This window comes from Cyprinus carpio, chromosome B7 (genome assembly GCF_018340385.1).
Source record: "Cyprinus carpio isolate SPL01 chromosome B7, ASM1834038v1, whole genome shotgun sequence".
NCBI classification, from domain to species: Eukaryota; Metazoa; Chordata; class Actinopteri; order Cypriniformes; family Cyprinidae; genus Cyprinus; species Cyprinus carpio.
This window is the reverse complement of record NC_056603.1, coordinates 5,781,926-5,800,771: the sequence shown is the minus strand read 5'-3', so window position 1 is coordinate 5,800,771 and position 18,846 is coordinate 5,781,926. Positions and strand designations below refer to the sequence as shown.

The 18,846-nt window shown below is 35.3% G+C and overlaps 1 long non-coding RNA gene and 1 pseudogene across 1 annotated transcript; one reads left to right on the top strand and one right to left on the bottom strand.

Moving 5' to 3' along the window:
* Positions 1-156: 156 nt before the first annotated feature.
* On the bottom strand, positions 157-5,770 carry LOC109090045 (annotated as a pseudogene).
* A 10,474-nt stretch (positions 5,771-16,244) lies between these two features.
* Positions 16,245-17,594, top strand: LOC122137815. The gene is made up of 4 exons (XR_006155085.1): positions 16,245-16,362; positions 16,506-16,595; positions 17,139-17,266; positions 17,396-17,594. It is a non-coding gene; the product is annotated as an uncharacterized LOC122137815 (long non-coding RNA).
* Positions 17,595-18,846: the final 1,252 nt, after the last annotated feature.

Here is an 18,846-nt window from a genome sequence, read left to right as displayed (position 1 = left end):
TCATTTATTATACAATTAACAAGCAAAAAAAAGACCTCTAACACTAGCTTGCTCTATTCTTTTTCTATTCTGTTTTCTTTTTATTTATTATATTATTTAAAACCCCTTGCTACATATACTGCGTTAAGCTAACTGAGACATGTTATAGCACTTGTATATCATTGCTCTTTTGTTGATTTTGATTGCTTCCATTGTCCTCATTTGTAAGTCACTTTGGATAAAAGTGTCTGCTAAATGTAAATGTAAATAGTTGTTTAATGAAAAATAAATGATGTAAGGTAAATCAAATATGTTGACATTTTTAAGAACGTGTTAATATCAGGTTGAAGTTTCTTCTGTCACTGCGTACTGGCTTTGGTCTTCAGCAGATGGAACTGTGAAATACACACAAATATTAATTTTTATAATTTGTGAAAAAAGACAGATGGAGAGAGACGGATCAGACAGAAGTGTTACCTCTCGCTCTGTAACATTTGAACAGCAGCACGACTGTCGACAGCAGATACGGACAAGCTGCCAGAAGAAAACAGGATGCTGGAAACAGAAATCTGACCTTCTGACACTGAAAAACAGATGGACAAGCAAATGAAAGTACATTAATAAACAGTATAGTTCTATATTGAAATTCTGGGTTTTATTTTTTTTTTAACCCAAATGCTGGATTGAGCCTTTTGTGTCATTTTTTGGGGGCGGGGGATTCTTTTTTCAGTGTTTGAGTAGTTTTTGTGTTAACCAGCTCCTGGTTAAGGTCAGTCGTAACCCAGGATCTGAGTTATTTATTGCAGGGATTTTGTGTCCTCTTCTGGAGAGAGCTGTTTTAAGCACCATTGAACTGATGCATTTCTTCTGTAAAATACAGGTTTGTGTAGCCTACATTTTATATATAAAATCGTTACTGTGCTGTATATCGTTCAATTCTATGCAGCGCAACATACAGGTGCGCGGTGTGAATCACCTTTCACGCCGGTCTTAACGCGTGATGGAAAAGCATACAATAAAGAATTCTATTAATAAAGATACAGAGTACAAATACTTAAGATGTTTAGCTATTTACTGCTTGTTTACGGCAGATTATGGAGGTAGTCGCAGTATATTTCAGCCATGAGGGAAACGCAGGGCGGCCTGAGCAGTTCCCCACCGAACAGGACTCCAGCTCGGGCACGAGAGCCAGCGCTGTTACGATGGAAACAGAATAACAGAGACTGGTCGATTACACGTGAATTACTTCTGTTTAATTTCCACTTTTAATGTTTGTTTAAGAGTTTAAATAGGCAATATGTATATCCTACAAAGACGATATAAACAATTTAAATGATAAAGGAAAATAAAGTTATCATGCAAACCAGTGGTTGTGGAGTAATTTACAAATGTTTAGAGGATTTAAGTTAATCTGTAAACATGATTTCATGTATAAGGTGAAAAAAAAAGAAAGAAGAAGCTTAAATTGTAATAAAATAAATCAACCCAATTTGCTGGGTAAAATTAACTAAAAATGTGCTCTGTCCTATATTTACCCAGACCTTGGGTTAATTATTACTTTTCCAACTAAATTAGCTTAATGCTGTTTACACATGCAGCCTCAGGGTTTGTGCGTTAATAATAATAATAAAAAAACTATCTTCCTTAACGATAACAGACAATGCTTAAGAATGAAATGTAGGCCAGATGTAGCCTTGTACGGATTTATGTTCATGTAATTCAATGTTCTAAAGGGACACACCAATCCTGCTTCTCACACCAAAATGCTGTACTAGCTAACCACATATGAGCACATTCAGATTAATTCCTAGCTGAATTTAAAAGAAAAATAATTAATTTATTTACAGGCATATCTCGACAGGAACGCCACTAAAATGCTTGATCTGATTTTAATGCTATTGAGTGAGTGTAATTACAGCACTCTTAATATTATTGAATGATAGGATGTTGGTTATGAGGTGATGATTTCACTTGTAGTTGGCTACTATAACAGCACAATATGCAGTATTTTCAACATGATTTGACACTTTTGTTCATGTTATGTGAATAAACACAGCTGTCAGTAGTTGATCGCTCAGGAGTAAAATCGCATCATCTGACAGAGACTGAACTCCACAGACTCTCACCTCTGACTGAGATCCAGCTGTGCAGTGACTCTCCTCTCTCTGTTTTACAGTAGTAGAAACCCTCATGTGACTTTGAGACAGTCGTGATGCTCATCTCTCCTGTCGTCTGATTCTGGACGAGGGATCCGTCTTTATAGAAATCAGCTCTGAGGATCGTGGAGTTTGTAGATCGATGTAAACAGTGTAGAGTCAGAGTATGTCCCTCAATCACAGGATCAACAGAACTCTCCAGAATCACATCACCATCTACACAACAGAAAGTAAGAATATATCAAAACAGTGCATAGGTAAAAATGCTGATATTATGAATTAAATTGTACTTTTTATATTAATCTATGGGTCATGAGTTAAGAAATCAAATTTTCCTTGATATAAGAAGTCATTGTTAAAACATCTTATGACATTCATTGCAAAAAAATATCTCACATAAAACAAAAACATCCATCATCAAAACAAAGCACACTAGAAGGAAAGCTTCATATTTTGCCACATTATGATGTAAAAGACCACCTCTGCAGAATCAGATCAACAACTACATCACGTCTTTGGCTCCGCCCATTGATGAGAAGGAAAGAAGAGCAGACTATAAATAAAATTATCTTTCGAAGGATCCTAATGCTAGGAAAATGCTTTTTTATCTTTATCTATGTGGATGTCTCAGTAGAGCATTATTTGCCTGTTCAGTTCACTTTGTTCACTGTGGATTCTTTGGTAAATCAGTTGCAGTTTCGGTGCAGGCTTTTGCAAACATACTTTCACTGTAAGATATGGACCTGACAGTAATACCACAACATAGAAGTAACGTTGTTCATTCTAATGTATAATCTTAAATTATATTCAGAAAGTGATCTAAGAATGCTCACTTTATAGTCAGTGGAGTTTATTATCAGTGACACAGTCTGCACTGCACAATGAATCTCTACATCATGTTTGCACTGTTAGTTATGATGAAAGCATTTGTGAAAGTTTAAAACTCGAGTTGCAATGATGAGATCACTACATTTATTTTCTCAAAAGCCTGTCATCGGCATTGCTAATCACTGTAACCTTTCATGTGGAAGGAGTATTACAGATACAACTGGATATACTTGATTAGTCATGTTGTGATTAGAAACAGGACTCACTGTGAACAGTGATGTTGAGAGGATGACGTTTCTCTCCAGATTCAGACTGACACCAGTAAACTCCAGAGTCAGATGTGCTGAGAGAGACGATTCGACATGTAGATCCTGTTTGTTTTGAACAATCTTCTGTGTTTCTGTCTGTGTATCTTCTCACTGTCCATCCAGCAGAGTTCCTCTGATCCTCACAGCTCAGAGAGAGAGAGTCAGACGAGAAGTGTTGACTTCTGTTGGGACTGACCACCAGAGAGACTGAAGGAGAAACACCTGAGACAGAGATCAAACTCAAGTTAAACATGCTGCTTGCATCGTTTAAGATGGACTTACAAGGAGATTTCAGATTTGTCACATGATCCTTCAGAAAACTTTCTATTATGCTGATGTGCTGCTCAGCAAACATTTTTATTTTTAATGTTACGCTGCTTCATATTTTTGGGGAAACCATGAAGCTTTTTTTCTTAGGATTCTTTTAATGAACTTAAAGTTCAAAAGAGCAGCATTTATTCGAAATATAATTTTTTTGTGAGATTATAAATGTCTATACTTTGTCTTTACTAAACAAAACATTTGCTAAAAAAAACCAAAACAACAACCTTGCATTCAGTCTAAAGATTAGTTTAGTGAAGATCAAATGCATCATAAATTAGCCAGCTGGTGAAGCTAGAGAAGCAGTTTTTACCAACAGTTATGGGGCACAAACACTCCAGTAATCTATGAATTTTAGGTGTCTGGTCACTAAACACCCTCAGACACTTGCAAAACATGTTCTGATGATTGTTTTATTACATATCAAATAAACTTAAAACAGAGATGCTGAAATATGATCTGACTCACCAGTGATCCACAGTGTCTGTGTGCTACTGTTCTTTGTGTAATAGGCCGGTCGTCCTCTCTCTGCTCTGCACGTATAAACTCCTGTGTGCTGTAGAGCAGCAGGACTGAGAGTGTAAGAGCCTCCAGCTCCTCTGCTGCTGTCTGACAGACGATCATCATCTCTGAACCAGCTGAACGTCCAGCCTGTAGAGGAGCCTGTAACCTCACAGATCAGAGTCACTGAGTCTCCTTCAGTCAGCCACGGCTGTGGAGACACTCGCACTGCTGCCTGAGCTTCAGCTGAACACAACATGAGAGAGTTATAGAGAGAGAAGCTGTTCACACTGATGATAATGAACACACACACAAACTCACCTGATACATTCAGAGTAACAGCATCACTGCGCTGAGAGTGTTGTGTTCCCGTCTGTCCTCTACAGCTGTATTTACCGCTGTGAAAGTCTTTAACACCGCTGATGTTCAGCTCTTGTGTTGAGACTGAGTTATGTTTGTAGTTTGTTCCCTCTGTTTCCCATCTGTACGTCCACTCAGTGTCTCCTCCCCACTTTATATCACATCTGAGAGCGACTGTTTTCTCCTCTGAACACTCGTTCATAAGGTCGAACCGTCACCACAGCTTTAGGACTCACTGCACAAACACAGATTATTGCATTTATTTTAGATTCAAAGTTTTAGGAGTTCTGCAGATATTGTCTCTGATCTGTATGTTGTGTCAGATACTATGTTCTCTTTCACCTGTAACATTTACCCACAGTGCATCACCGTATTCTGTGTAATAGACTGGTTTCCCTCTTCCAGCTCTACACCTGTACTGGCCTCCATCAGACACTGAATCAATCTTCACTCTGTAGTAGTTAGTTTTTTTCTTCTTTGTCTCAGAGTTCAGTGTGTGTTTGTACCAGTAAAAGTCCCATCCAGTGGCTGGATTCATGTGACAGATCAAAGTCACTGTGTTTCCTGTCAGTGCAGCTCCTGCAGGATCTGATGTGAGTTCAGGCTTTGGCTTCAGATCTGCAGGAGAACAAGAACACACTCAGATCCTGAAGAGTCAGAGTTAGAAAAATCATTGAATATTTGTCTGCATCAGAAAAATAATTCTGACATCTATGCATCCTGCACATTTAACAATAAGCTTAATCTTTATAAAAACCGGTATGTTTGCCTAGAAAAAACAAACAAACAAAAAACAAACAAACAACATAAATGAACATGGTTAAGTTTTACTTGTTTGTGCATGAAATACTGAATAGTGAACTTGTTACTGAGGCTTATGCACACGCAGTTCTACATCTGCATCTAAAAGTGCTTCAGCCCTTTAATAAGGACAGATGTGAGTATAACAAAAGTATTGAGCCACAAATACTGTTTTAAATGATCATTAAACAGTTGTGAACATGAACACTCACCTGATACAGTCAGTGTAACAGCAGCACTGATGTGTGATCTCTGTGAGTCTGATCTCTCTCCTCTACAGCTGTGTTCAGCTCTATCAGACACAGATGTGATGCTGTAGAGTCTCTCAGTGACGTCTCTGATGACTGAACCATCTTTAAACCAGCTGTATGTCCACTGAATGTCTCCTGCTCTCTGTATGTCACATGTGAGAGTGACTCTCTCTCCTCTGAACACACGCTCATCTGGACTCACCTTCAATACAGCTTTTGGTCTCTCTGTATTAAACAGGATAATATTGAACCATAATGATGTAAAAATACAAAGAGTGAGAAAATATATTCCTTTCATTGTAATTAACAACATGAAGTGCAATAAATATTATATTACATCAAGGTTTCCCAAACTGGGGTTCGTTAAGGAACTTCAGGGAATTTGTGTGTTTAATGAAAGGCTAACAAGTAATTAAATCATAAAAATGTAAAAAAAAAAAAATCATTTTAAAATAACAAATCAAAATAATACAAAAAGTTAATATTAAAAAAAAATAATAAAAAAAATTAATGTTTGCCTGCACGCCATATGACCAGTAACCAATGTCAGAGAACTCTGAACACACAAATGTGTTATTTAATTATTAAAACATTTATTTTAGAATCTCATGGGTACGTAAATGTGTCATTGATTATGATTTCTCTTTTTTTTATTTTACTTTAGTTAGTGTGTAACGTTGCTGTTTGAGCATAAACATCTGCAACGTTACAACGCTCCAAGTTCAATGCAAAGGGAGATTTTGTCTTTTACAGAATTGCTGATTGACCACCACTTTAAAGTAAAGGTGAAAGAGGTTCAGATGACAAGTTTGAGAATGTCTGCAAATAAGAAATAATGAGAATTTGTGCATTTTAATGAGTTTGAAAGACAAAAGCCTTTCAATAATACATGGTTAAATAACATACTGAATGATGATTCAAATAAAAAAGAATGTGTTCATCAGTAGTTGATGCAATGTTGAAACACTTCTTGAACCTGTAATAATGTTTGTAAATCCAGAGGTCAAATGCTGTGTAAACACCTAACTAATGACTGATCTCTGTATGAATGTCCACAAAACTTTCTGAATGTATATAAGCAGCAGGCTTTTTTAGAAAGGAAAATATAAAAGATAAAATAAGAGGAATTAGAGAGAATCAATAAATTATGAATAATTTATTGCTACTGTGTGAATAATATCTAATCATGTAATCCATAAAAAAGTAACTGTAGTCTGATTACGAGTATTTTCCAGATAACATGTAATCCAGATTACATGTAATCAGTTACTACCCAGCTCTGGCCACACGTGCAGAGTTGAGCAGAACTGTTTTCATTTTATCCAAAAGGCATTTTGTCTAAAAAGCGAGCTAACATTTTTCTGTAATAAAGTATATTATTATAAAACCAATGCATTACATTTGCAATTTCAAGCAGTTTCAAGCACTTTATCCAAAATCCAATTACTTTTCAAACCTTTAAAACACTACGTTAAAATTCAAGTTTTTTCAAGGATTTCCCAGCATCCGTATGAAACCTGCTCTTAATGAGAAAAACACTGCATTAAATAAACATAATTAATTTGTAGTTTGTATTGATATTTGCATATTATTACATGTTTACAAATATTTACAGTATCATTTAAGACTGTAATAAACCTTCAGTATAACTAGTCAAGCAGTCTTGTGGTAAGTGTGCAAATTTATCAAGAGTCCTAAATCACACTTTTCTTTTTTAATTTAATCCACATTTATTTCGAACTGATAATTGGACACTAATTACTGAATTAAATGGAAGTGTGATGTGGTCATGTGATAACAGAGTTTGAATCATTTATCACTGCATAATGCAGCAGTTCCCATTCCCAATTTTATTTTTTGAAATCAGTTTATTTCAGCATTTAATATTCCTTGACCTATAAATTCCATGATCCATGAATATTTAAAATATTTTTTTTACAATTATCACAAAATTGTTTGTTACTACACCAAGTATACACACATGGGTCAAAAATGACCCATCAGTGCTAGAATGATAAAACAAAAGAATAAAGACATTTTGTTAAAATACTTATTTTAGCAGCTATTTAGACCAACACATGTAACACATGCAAATATGATTATTTGCCACTTTGTCACACATAGCATACACATATCACTGGTAACTGATAATACTGAAATTGAACTGTCTGTAGTGTAAATGTAGTGAGTTGCAATGAATGTGACAAAATAGATGAAAATAAAACTAAATAAAACCGCACAGGTACACTCTTAAAAATAAAGGTGCTTAAAAGGTTCTTCACAGCGATGCCATAGAAGAACCATTTTTGGTTCCACAAAGAACCATTCAGTCAAAGGTTCTTTAAAGAACCATCTCTTCTTTACCTTTTTATAATCTGAAGAACCTTCTTTCACCACAAAGAACCTTTTGTGAAACAGAAAGGTTCTTCAGATGTTAAAGGTTATTTTTGGAACCATTTAGACAAAAAGGTTCTTCTATGACACTGTGAAGCATCTTTACTTTTTAAGAGTGTACAGCGCCATCTCAAATTGGCAGTGTTTGATTAGGGTTGAAATTGAACTCTGCAAGACTGTGACTCTTCAGGACAAACATTGGCCACCTTTTGTGTAAGCAATGAGGGTGGCAACATCCAGCACTTTGTACCATAGCACCATGGGTCACCTCCATGTTCTCCACATACATGAGTAGGTGTAAACCATTTTTACTCAATCTATTGGACTGGATCTGAATTTCCTCTTAGAGGACTCATCAGACAAGTCTTCAGTGTCATCAAATGAGTCTTCTTCATCTAAGAAGACTCAAAGACTAAACTAAGACTAAAATTAAAACAGGCCACCAAAAACAACACTAGTATTGGACATGTTTCTCTGTCTCAATAGTAATAGATTTAATGGTCAAGTTAACCATAGCCAAATATTTAAATATTATATCCAGTTATCTTTTACAATATATCAAATATTTTCTGTGTTAATACATGTGAAAAATAAGACGAAATGCATCATATATACAAAAGCAGCCATGTTTAGTTGTGAAATGTGGGGCAGGTGTATGGTTTTCTGCAGTAAATATGTTCCTGCTTTAGGTTTTTTTTTTTTTGAAGCGGATGTATATCTGTTGTAAAATAATCCTATGCATCTCGTGGCATATATTCCAAGCATTCTGAAGGTATACTGAGGGTTTAGTGAGAAACAAACCGGAATGGCAAGTTATTATATTTTATGAAAATCTTGCATTGCAGCCCTGTGTGTGCGAGTGCGCTGCAGCTCACACCACGTACAAGTGCATATCCTTTTGAGATATCAGTTATAATCAATTTTAATAAAACACAAGACTACATTATAAAACTCTAACAGTGGGCTATTTAATATCTGTTGTTCTCCGGTTGTCAGTCCGAATGACATTTCTTGCGTGAACAGGCCTATATATACCCAAGCCAATATATGATTCTTTCCTTATTGTCTTAGCGTTTAAAATATTTATTTTGAAACAAATTAATTAATACATTTCTTAATTAAAACAAACAGACTTACTGGGTGAGCAGGGTAGGCTATGACAGCTGTCATATCATACCCTACCATGCCCAGCTGATGCAAATAATAGAATTTATTTCTACACAGAAGAAAGCCCTATCTGACTCTGCCCTGCATGAGTTGTGTCGAGCTATTCATTAGCCTATTTGTTAGATGAAAAATGATTAAATGTAGTTGTAACAAATGTGTTAAGAATCCATATAACTGAAGCAGCAGGGTGAGCGTGATTTCACCAAGTACAACATGTTCCTGGATCAACATCCTTGTTGATCCTGGAACAACATTCTAATCAGCCAATCAGAATTAGGCGTATATTTTCAGAAAATATAGGTTTTAGGCTTGCAATCAGGGTTAGGTGCTTCTACACCCTTGTTAATAAGCTATCATTTCCCACTGATTTTAGGAATAAATTATGGGTAGGGTTAGGTTTAGGGGTAGGGATTGGGTTAAGTCTATATTTTTGGACAATAACGTTGATCCAGGATCATCAAAAGATGTTGATCCAGGAACATGTTTTGTTTGGCAAAATCACGGCGACCGAAGCAGCAGAGGACTATTATTCTGCTACTTGATACTATGGAAGAACTGATGAGTTTGATCTTCAGCTGACCAGTCAGCAGAAAGGGGTGTTTAATTCCCGCCCATGTGTAGAAATCGAATATTCAAGCTGTTTATTTACTTTTCTACCCCTGAACGAAAAATGAATATTTAAGCTGAATTCTGTTTTAAAAAAAAAAAAGAATCCCCCCGTGAAAAACAGAAAAAGGAGCCATTTTATCATTTTTCTACTTCCAATATTAGATAAAAAAAAAGAATGATCAAATGATACATGGATTGAGATGGCCAAAAACAAGTTAATTGAGGAATTCCTGGAATACTGAATGATGCAATTAATTTCTTGCAAAGATGTATAAAAAATAAACTCAGATGGGTCACTTTAGACCCATGTTGTGCATCAAAGGGTTAAGAGAACTACTCACCCATCACAGTGAGATAAACAGCAGAGCTTAAATGTGATGATTTTGGTCTTTTATCTCTCTGTCCTCTACACCAGTACTGACCCTGATCAGATGTAATTACTCCTCTGATAGTGAGAGTGTCTCTGTTTACAGTGTAACGATCAGATGTCTGTAACATTACACTGTCTTTATACCACTCATATCTCACTGTCTTTATACCACTCATATCTCTGGCCAGTTATCTGTAAGTAAGACTCAATCACACACTTCAGAGTGACTGTCTCTCCAGTGAATACAGGACTGTCTGGAGTCACAGTCAGTGTAGATCTGGGTAAATCTATTGAGAATGACAAAAACAGCACTTACAGTGAAAATAATTATATTTTGTATATGTGTTAAAAAAAGTATGTAGGTAAATTATTTTGTCATCTTTCATAACATTTGTTGTGTTTTGCTTTTGTATTGTCATTTTTCTAATCTGAGTGTTTTCTGGAGGCTCTGTCTCCGTCTCGTCCTCAGACAAACACCTCTGACTCGTCATAGAAAGCAGAATGAAGCTCCTGCTGAAGGAGAGCTGAAGACCTCCAGCTACAACCTCATATGAGGAGCAACTGAACCTCAATCAACTTCAGCAGACTATCTGAAGACTTCATCAACTCATTTCACATCATTATCTGTAAGTCACCTTATTCGTTTCTTTTCATTTCAGTACAAAATTTATCTGTATTGAACTCTCTCACTAAAGCCAATTTTGGTTCTCATGATAGTCTTAAATTTCATCTGTAAACACAGTGACAGTGACTAAAGTAAATATCAAAGATGTCGATGTCCATAATAATGGAAAGTCTTGTCACAAGTTACAGTTCAGTATAATACATTCAGTAAAACAGGCACAAGTATATAAGCTCAGCAACAGAATAATGACTAAAAGTGCTTCATTGCTCTATAAGTACAGATGTTGCTGCTAAATAAAAATATAGTAAAATAAAATAAATATAATAGAAGAAAAATGTTGAGCCAAAAATATTGATTTAAATGATCATTAAACAGATGTGAACATGAACCCTCACCTGATACAGTCAGTGTAACAGCAGCACTGATGTGTGATCTCCGTGAGTCTGATCTCTCTCCTCTACAGCTGTATACAGCTCTATCAGACACAGATGTGATGCTGTAGAGTCTCTCAGTGACGTCTCTGATGACTGAACCATCTTTAAACCAGCTGTATGTCCACTGAATGTGTCCTGCTCTCTGTATGTCACATGTGAGAGTGACTCTCTCTCCTCTGAACACACGCTCATCTGGACTCACCTTCACTACAGCTTTTGGTCTCGCTGTATTAAAAAAAGTATATACCAATATCACATGTAACTTTAGAGATGGTCCCTAAATTTGCAAATATCAAACGTCCAACTCAAGCCAACTTTATGCCAGTTTTTTTACTTTATTTCGTTTTCTTTTCTGTGCGCCGGATAGCTGATGTCTTTTCCCACTGGCACAGATGGGTGAATGATTGTGTGTGTTTTTTTATTTTGAGCAACTGGGATGGTGCCCCCCTGGGAGTTGGTGCCCTGCGCAAACTGTGTACTCTGTGTACTCAATTCTATATACTTCACCATAATATATTATAGTACTTTATTATAATATATTACTATTTTGTTGTCATTATTATTAAATGCTGTTTTTTTTTTTTTTTTTTTTTTTTTTTTACAGGACAGTATATATTTTTTTTAAATATAAGATATATCTTCTAATGTGCTATATATTTTTATAATTAGTGCTGGGGGCGTGACTTGGGGCACAGTCAGATTTTCCTTTTTTTTTGTCTCTAGCTGATCACATGCCTGTTTTCTGTAAAACTGCATTGCAACGATTTGTTTCATGAAAAGCGCTATACAAATACACTTTGGTCCTATTTTATATTAGGTGGCATTAGCTTTATGTACTTACATTTAAATTAATCATTTGGTACAATGCACTTATTGTGAAAAGACGAACAGACATATTTTTACACTGTAGCGGTACTTATATATTTTTTTAAAATACCTATATGTTATTACATCTGTAATTAATGTAATTACTTTTATGTATTACACGTTTGACCCATCCTTAAACCTACCAATACCACCAAACCTGTCCCTAATAGCTTACCCATATCTCACCTCAACATCAGCAAAAGTGTTTTGCAATACAACATGAACACAATTGATGTAAGTACACAGTAGTTAAGGCCACCTAATATAAAGTGTGACCTAAACTTGAACTGAATCGAGTTAGTAGTTCTATGAAAAAAATAATAGTTATTGATTCACTAATAGTGAGCTACCACATTCGACTAAGCACATACTAATTAATTAATCAGAGTTTCTTGTTAGATACTAGTAGTTACTAGAGTGCTAATATAGCGTTACTCATGTGGTCTTCTGTAGTTATTGTCTTCACTAATTATGAAACAGTATTATAAAGTGTTACTGACAACACACTGTTATTAAAATGTGTATTTTCAATTTTGATGAATTTGTGGCTAATTTGAATGAATTTATACATTTCATTTCAATTTCATTTGCATATTTGCATATTTTCATATAATCCGATAAACAAGTCATTTAAAAAAGTTTTGACTGTATACATTCACTTCAATTCATAATGAAATTATTTTTAATTATGAAGTGTTTATATATTCTTACTATTTGCAGTAAGCACACATTATTTTGTGTGTTTTGTAGATGGTGATGTGATTCTGGAGAGTTCTGTTGATCCTGTGATTGAGGGAGATACTCTGACTCTACACTGTTTACATCGATCTACAAACTCCTCGATCCTCAGAGCTGATTTCTATAAAGACAGATCCCTCGTCCAGAATCAGACGACAGGAGAGATGAGCATCACGACTGTCTCAAAGTCACATGAGGGTTTCTACTACTGTAAAACAGAGAGAGGAGAGTCACTGCACAGCTGGATCTCAGTCAGAGGTCTGGGAATAATGAGTGATTTAATGTACCTTTATAATAATATCATACAGTATGTCACTCACAAACAGATCTGCATGTGTGTGTTCTCCTGTCTCACAGCTTCATCTTCTCTTCTGGTCACTGCTGTGGTTGTGGGATCAAGTGTTTGGTTGTTGATCTTCATCTCACTGATGCTGCTGTGGTCAGCCTCACTAACTAATCATTTAATATAAACAGGTTACACACACACACACACACACACACACACACACACACACACACACACACACACACACACACACACACACACACACAGACACACACACACACAAAATGTGTTGTGTGACAACCCATTCTCACTCCTAAAGCGCCAAAAACTGACGCATGGTCAAGCGCCTCTAGCGTCACTATGAAGACGCCAAAGGCGCCCCTCGGCGTCGCTATATCGACGCACTAGGACCTACATTGCTTTCAGTGGGAAACTTTTGGCTTCAGTACTCAGACGCGAAGGGCATGAGATGTTTATCGCTATGAAATCACGTTCAAGAAGTCTCATTCAGCGCACATCGCGATATTTGCCATCAGTTTACATGTGCCACAGGTTGGGTGAGTAGTAGTAAATACGCTGATTTAATGCCTGTTATAAAATGTATTCCGTCTTCTTTATTAATCAGAATAGCGCCGTATGTTTACTCGCTGTATTATATCGGTCATCCGAGTCTGTCTTTGAGTTTTATTGTGTTTAACTAAATGAAGACAGCTGCTAACCGAGGTGATTGAACTCTATCTGTCACGTGACGTGCCATAGACCTTGGATCAGTTTTATATTCATATCAGGTTCAAAGATGTAAGTTGTATTTGTAGTAAAATCATGGTGATCACGACACGTACAATAGTAACAAATGAAATTTGAAGTTAAAACCCAGGAACGGGACATTTACCATGTTTTTACCACAGTAACTGTAGTTTTACTATGGTATAGCAATAGCACAATAATCACCAAACCAACTATGGTTGTACAACTGTAATGGTAGTGTTTTGATGTGGTTTTATATGACAGATATCACAGTAATCACATTTACGGTACCATGCTATTAAAACCTTTCTATGTAAAAAAAAAAAAAAATCACGATTAATCACACACAAATTAATTCTAGGGCTGTCAAATGATTAATCACGATTAATCACATCCAAAATAAAAGTTTTGTTTACATAATATATGTATCTGTACAGGGTATATTTATTATGTTTATATAAATACACACACATAAATTATATATTTAGAAAATATTTACATGTATATACATTTATATATTTTTATTATTATATCTTATATTATATATAAATATATTTAATATATAAACAAAAAAAATTTTCTTACATATATACACATGAATGTGTGCGTATTTATATATACATAATAAATATACACAGTACACACACATATATTATGTAAACAAAACTTTTATTTTGGATGTGATTAATCGTGATTAATCATTTGACAGCCCTAATTTTTTCCCATCTTGCAGTTCATTCATATCAGTTTATATCTTAAATATTTATATTTAAAATTCTGTCTCCCCCCCACCCCTTTTTATTATTTTTATTTATTTTTTTTAGCTGAAAAGACGTAAAGGAAGCAGTCAGCCCAGTCGTGTTTGTGGAGAGGTATTCCTTCAGAAATGGAGAACACAGAAAGCTGCGGAGGCACACATTTGCAGCAGTAAGTCTGTGTTAGTTTTACCTCTTTATCAAACTGCTGTTATAATTTGCACAGCATTTGTTGTTTCTTAAACTCTTGCACTGTCCAAATACCCACACTTGCCATCTTTGCACTTGACCACTTGATTACTTATCTGACATATTTCCTGTATTTGGCCAAGTGTTCGAGTGAGCATGAAGACCACAAGTGTGTGTCGAACTTTTCATGACCTGATGGCAGTGGTTCCCAATCCTGGTCCTGGAGAACCCCAACACTGCATGGTTTTGGTGTCTCTCTTGTGTGACACACACTTTTGAAGTCTTGGAGTCTTCGCTGATGAGCTGATGAGTTGAATCAGGTGTGTTTGAATAGGAAGACATCTCAAATGTGCAGTATTGGGTGTTCTCCCGGACCAGGATTGGGAACCACTGCCTTATGGCACACATTTAAGTTTTTACAGAGATTTATTATTATTTTTTTTAGTTTCAACATTGCATTTTAAAATAAACTTCTAAATGTCTTTTCAATAGTCCCTATTACAGATGACAATTTAATTTGTGGTGCTTCTAATTAAGTGATAAAAAAGCAATTGCAAATGATGTACAAAATAAATATACTTTTCTGTGCACCAAGAAACCGTGCAACACTTTGTTTTACTACTAAATTATTTTCAATATCTAATTATTATTATTATTAATATTTCACATACATTGGAAAGGTTTCCGTGACCCCTCGTAAGATCTCTGCAAAAAGTCTCACAATTTATTCCAAAACATGATGCATGATGGGATACACTAAGCCTGGTATAGCGTTTCGGAGCAGTATTGGAGATAGTGTGGGTTTAGTGTGCGTTAAGGGCACTGCGCTTTGGCATTATTAAGACTGGTGCACGGACTGTCACGTACTGTACACACGCTTTCAAGTGGCCAAGACCGCAAGTGTGGCTATTTGGACAGGGTAAAAGTATTAAAAGAATGCCCCATTAGTAAGAACCCTAAACATAGTCGCACATCAAAGGTCTTAATAATTCAGTAATTCAGTTTAACACTTGTATGATATTGTACAAGCCCCAGGACCGTCTCATCTGACACTATCACAATATTGATAAATCAGTTGCGCTCTTCTTGGAAAAGTAGTCAAATGCCCCACACAGTCAGAAAGTTTTTATTGTCCATTGGCTTCTTAATAAATTACCGGTACTTCAAATAAGCCCCATCAGTTCATGTTCCAACTATACATGATATCTCTCTGCACCTCGTCATTTATGTTTCCACGAGTGGAAATGCTAGTTTGATGTGTCACATGATATATCAAATCTTTGATTAATTTGTCAGAACCAGATCAATTACACTACTGATAACAGTCCTGAAAGCATGTAATCATTTTTAAAATAATTCATATGAATATAGCTTGTTATTAATGACTTGCTTTTAGTAATGGATGCATTTAACATTTAATTATACAGCCTCTACTCACAAGCCACATTCAAGGTCTAAAAAAAACCCACAGTAATGTATAAGTTGCATGTAATGTAATAATATTTCCTTCCTTTCTGTCTTACAAGATCTACAACACATAACCCCATTAATACTATAAAGGTCCACAATATCGAGCTCAACAGCCCTTTTAAGAGCCAACCCTCACAAACCTTGCTAAAAACTAAAAGAGCTATTACTGAGTCTCAGCGAATCTTGCCATGATCAGCCCTGCCCAGGTACATTTGTTTCGAATATTTTTGAATCAATATTTACTCATCAAATGTTCTGGTCTGAATCTTATTTTAAATGATTTTAATTATATGTTTAATGAGCAATATTAATTGCACACAGAGTAAGTAGAGATTATCTTGTTTTACAGATGAGAAGAAGACCAAGGAAATTATTTGCTCAGGATGAGGAATGAAGATGGCCATCTTGTGCCCAAACGAAGACAGAAAGCTGTCCACTGGTATGTGTGTATTGAAGCAATGCTGTGTTATGTGTTACAGCACTTTATGATGATCTCTCACAGGACTGTTCATGTCAGCCGTGATTATTCTTTCTAATGTTTTTTTTTTTTTTTGATACAACTATTACAATCACAGCATGTTAGCAAAGTGTGACTGGAACATTTTTCATCTTAAGTTTTTAAAAAACACCACCTGTTTTTCCTAAATAAAAGCATACAAGTTTTATAAAAGTGGTTTACATTATTTCATTGTTTTGTAAATGTTGTGTTATAAATTGTGGATTGATAGTTGATTGGTTTGAAGCCAGGCCTTACACTGCACAGACTAAAACACATTTGTGAGAGAAGTCGTGAACTTTGGAGAAAGATTCTAGAGGAAAAAGACACATTTACTGCAACAATAGATGAATTCTAGAGGCAAAAACTTCAGTCACATGCTAAGGGGTGTCTCAAGAGCAAGTCCTTTGCCTCTGTAACTTTTTCTTAATTCTTGCATAATGAAATTGTTTATTGCAGTATTTTAACAATTTTTACTTTGTACAGATGATCTCATCGGCCAAATGAGGCGTTTTGACCAAGTGATGCTCTTGAAAGGAATGAAAGAAGAGGATGTGGTAAATTGTCTTCAAAGAAAAAGCTTCTCAAAAGGTCTTAAAACAGCTTGAAGAATGGTATGTGTCCAGTACTTCAAGGGTCATAGTTGTTCACACTGCTAAAATCACACAGAACATTAAACTGTCTGACTGTCCATTAAACAACTTCATCTGAATTGTTTGTGTTTTTTGTTTTACTTTGAACAGGTCTGGGATCTGTCTGAAAATGGGATGTTAGGACTGAGAGATCCTCTGGCTGAGAAAAAGCTACATCACATCAGTGCTGGATATCAACCACACACTGTTTACAGACACGAGAGAAGAAGAAGATCACGATGGGGAAATGAAACCAGTTTAGATGTGATGATAAGGAATCATTATTTTCTGAAACAGTATCACATGTCTTATATGTATAACATTATCACAATCAACTGGATGGATTATTTATACTTTTAACTATCAATTAAACACCAATACTCATCAACTTAAAAATATAAAATAATAATAAAAAATAAATCCTTAATAACCATCATTAAATTCCTTTAATCGCATTTGTCTTGATGCTACTTTATCAACTTTATAGTCTATGCTTCAATATAAAATTATATGATGAATATTGTGTATTGAAAATTCTTGGTAAATTCATAATTTTAACTAGGTAGGCTCATTTGTGTTTATTTTATACTTGAAAAAAATACGTTATTAATTACCGGGATTATTTTTACTTAAGACATAAACATTTTTGATCAGATTAATGACATTGGGAACAACAATACACCAGAAAGTTATTATTGTATATATTTAGTAACAAATATGCCATTTATTTTGTGAAATAAAGGGAGTTACAAGATGAATTATTTTGCATTACAAGATGCATGGGCCATGGGCTTTATCGCTACAAACACTTGAGGAATAACTGAGAATGTAGCAGGAATAATCAACATGGACCTTGTACTGCATTAAAACCAAGAGCATGCACATTACTAATGTCCAGCACGTGAGGAGCAAGATAAGGGGGTGAGGACGACATTTTTTACACTGATTTTTGCTAATTAGTTTATATATATATACTTAGTACTGCATGAATTTGTCCTTGTGTAATAAGTGAAGTATCACAATGTGTATAAATTGTCCTTGATTACTGCTTAACACGGAAAGGGAATAGATAACGGCAAGTTGTTGCAGGTTCATCCATTATATTTATTGCCGTTTACTTCAAAAATAAAAGAAATAATCTATTATTTTTATTATTAAATCACTTTTTTCTAATTTTTCCATGTTTCATCAGATGGCCTCACAATGTCCCGTCAAAAGCTATACTAGCCATGACATAAGAATAGAAAAGGGTGAACTGTGAAAACTGTCAGATATAAATGTGACTCAGCTCAGTTTGTTGTCCATGATGAGGAGAATACATACATGTAGGTTTTACTGCCCTTCTACCCCCGGGGCCCAGTAGCACCCCCCGGAAGAGCCAAAAACTGTACATTTCAAATGGCTGTAAATCAGAGACCAATTAACGTATCAAAGAGAAAATCGGCAGGATTACTACTTATTCTATGCTGATAAAAATAATGTTGGGCACAGTTTTCAGAAATAAATGGAAAGGTGTCATAAAGGCATTTTAAATATTGCTCACTGTAAAATACCAAATTTCA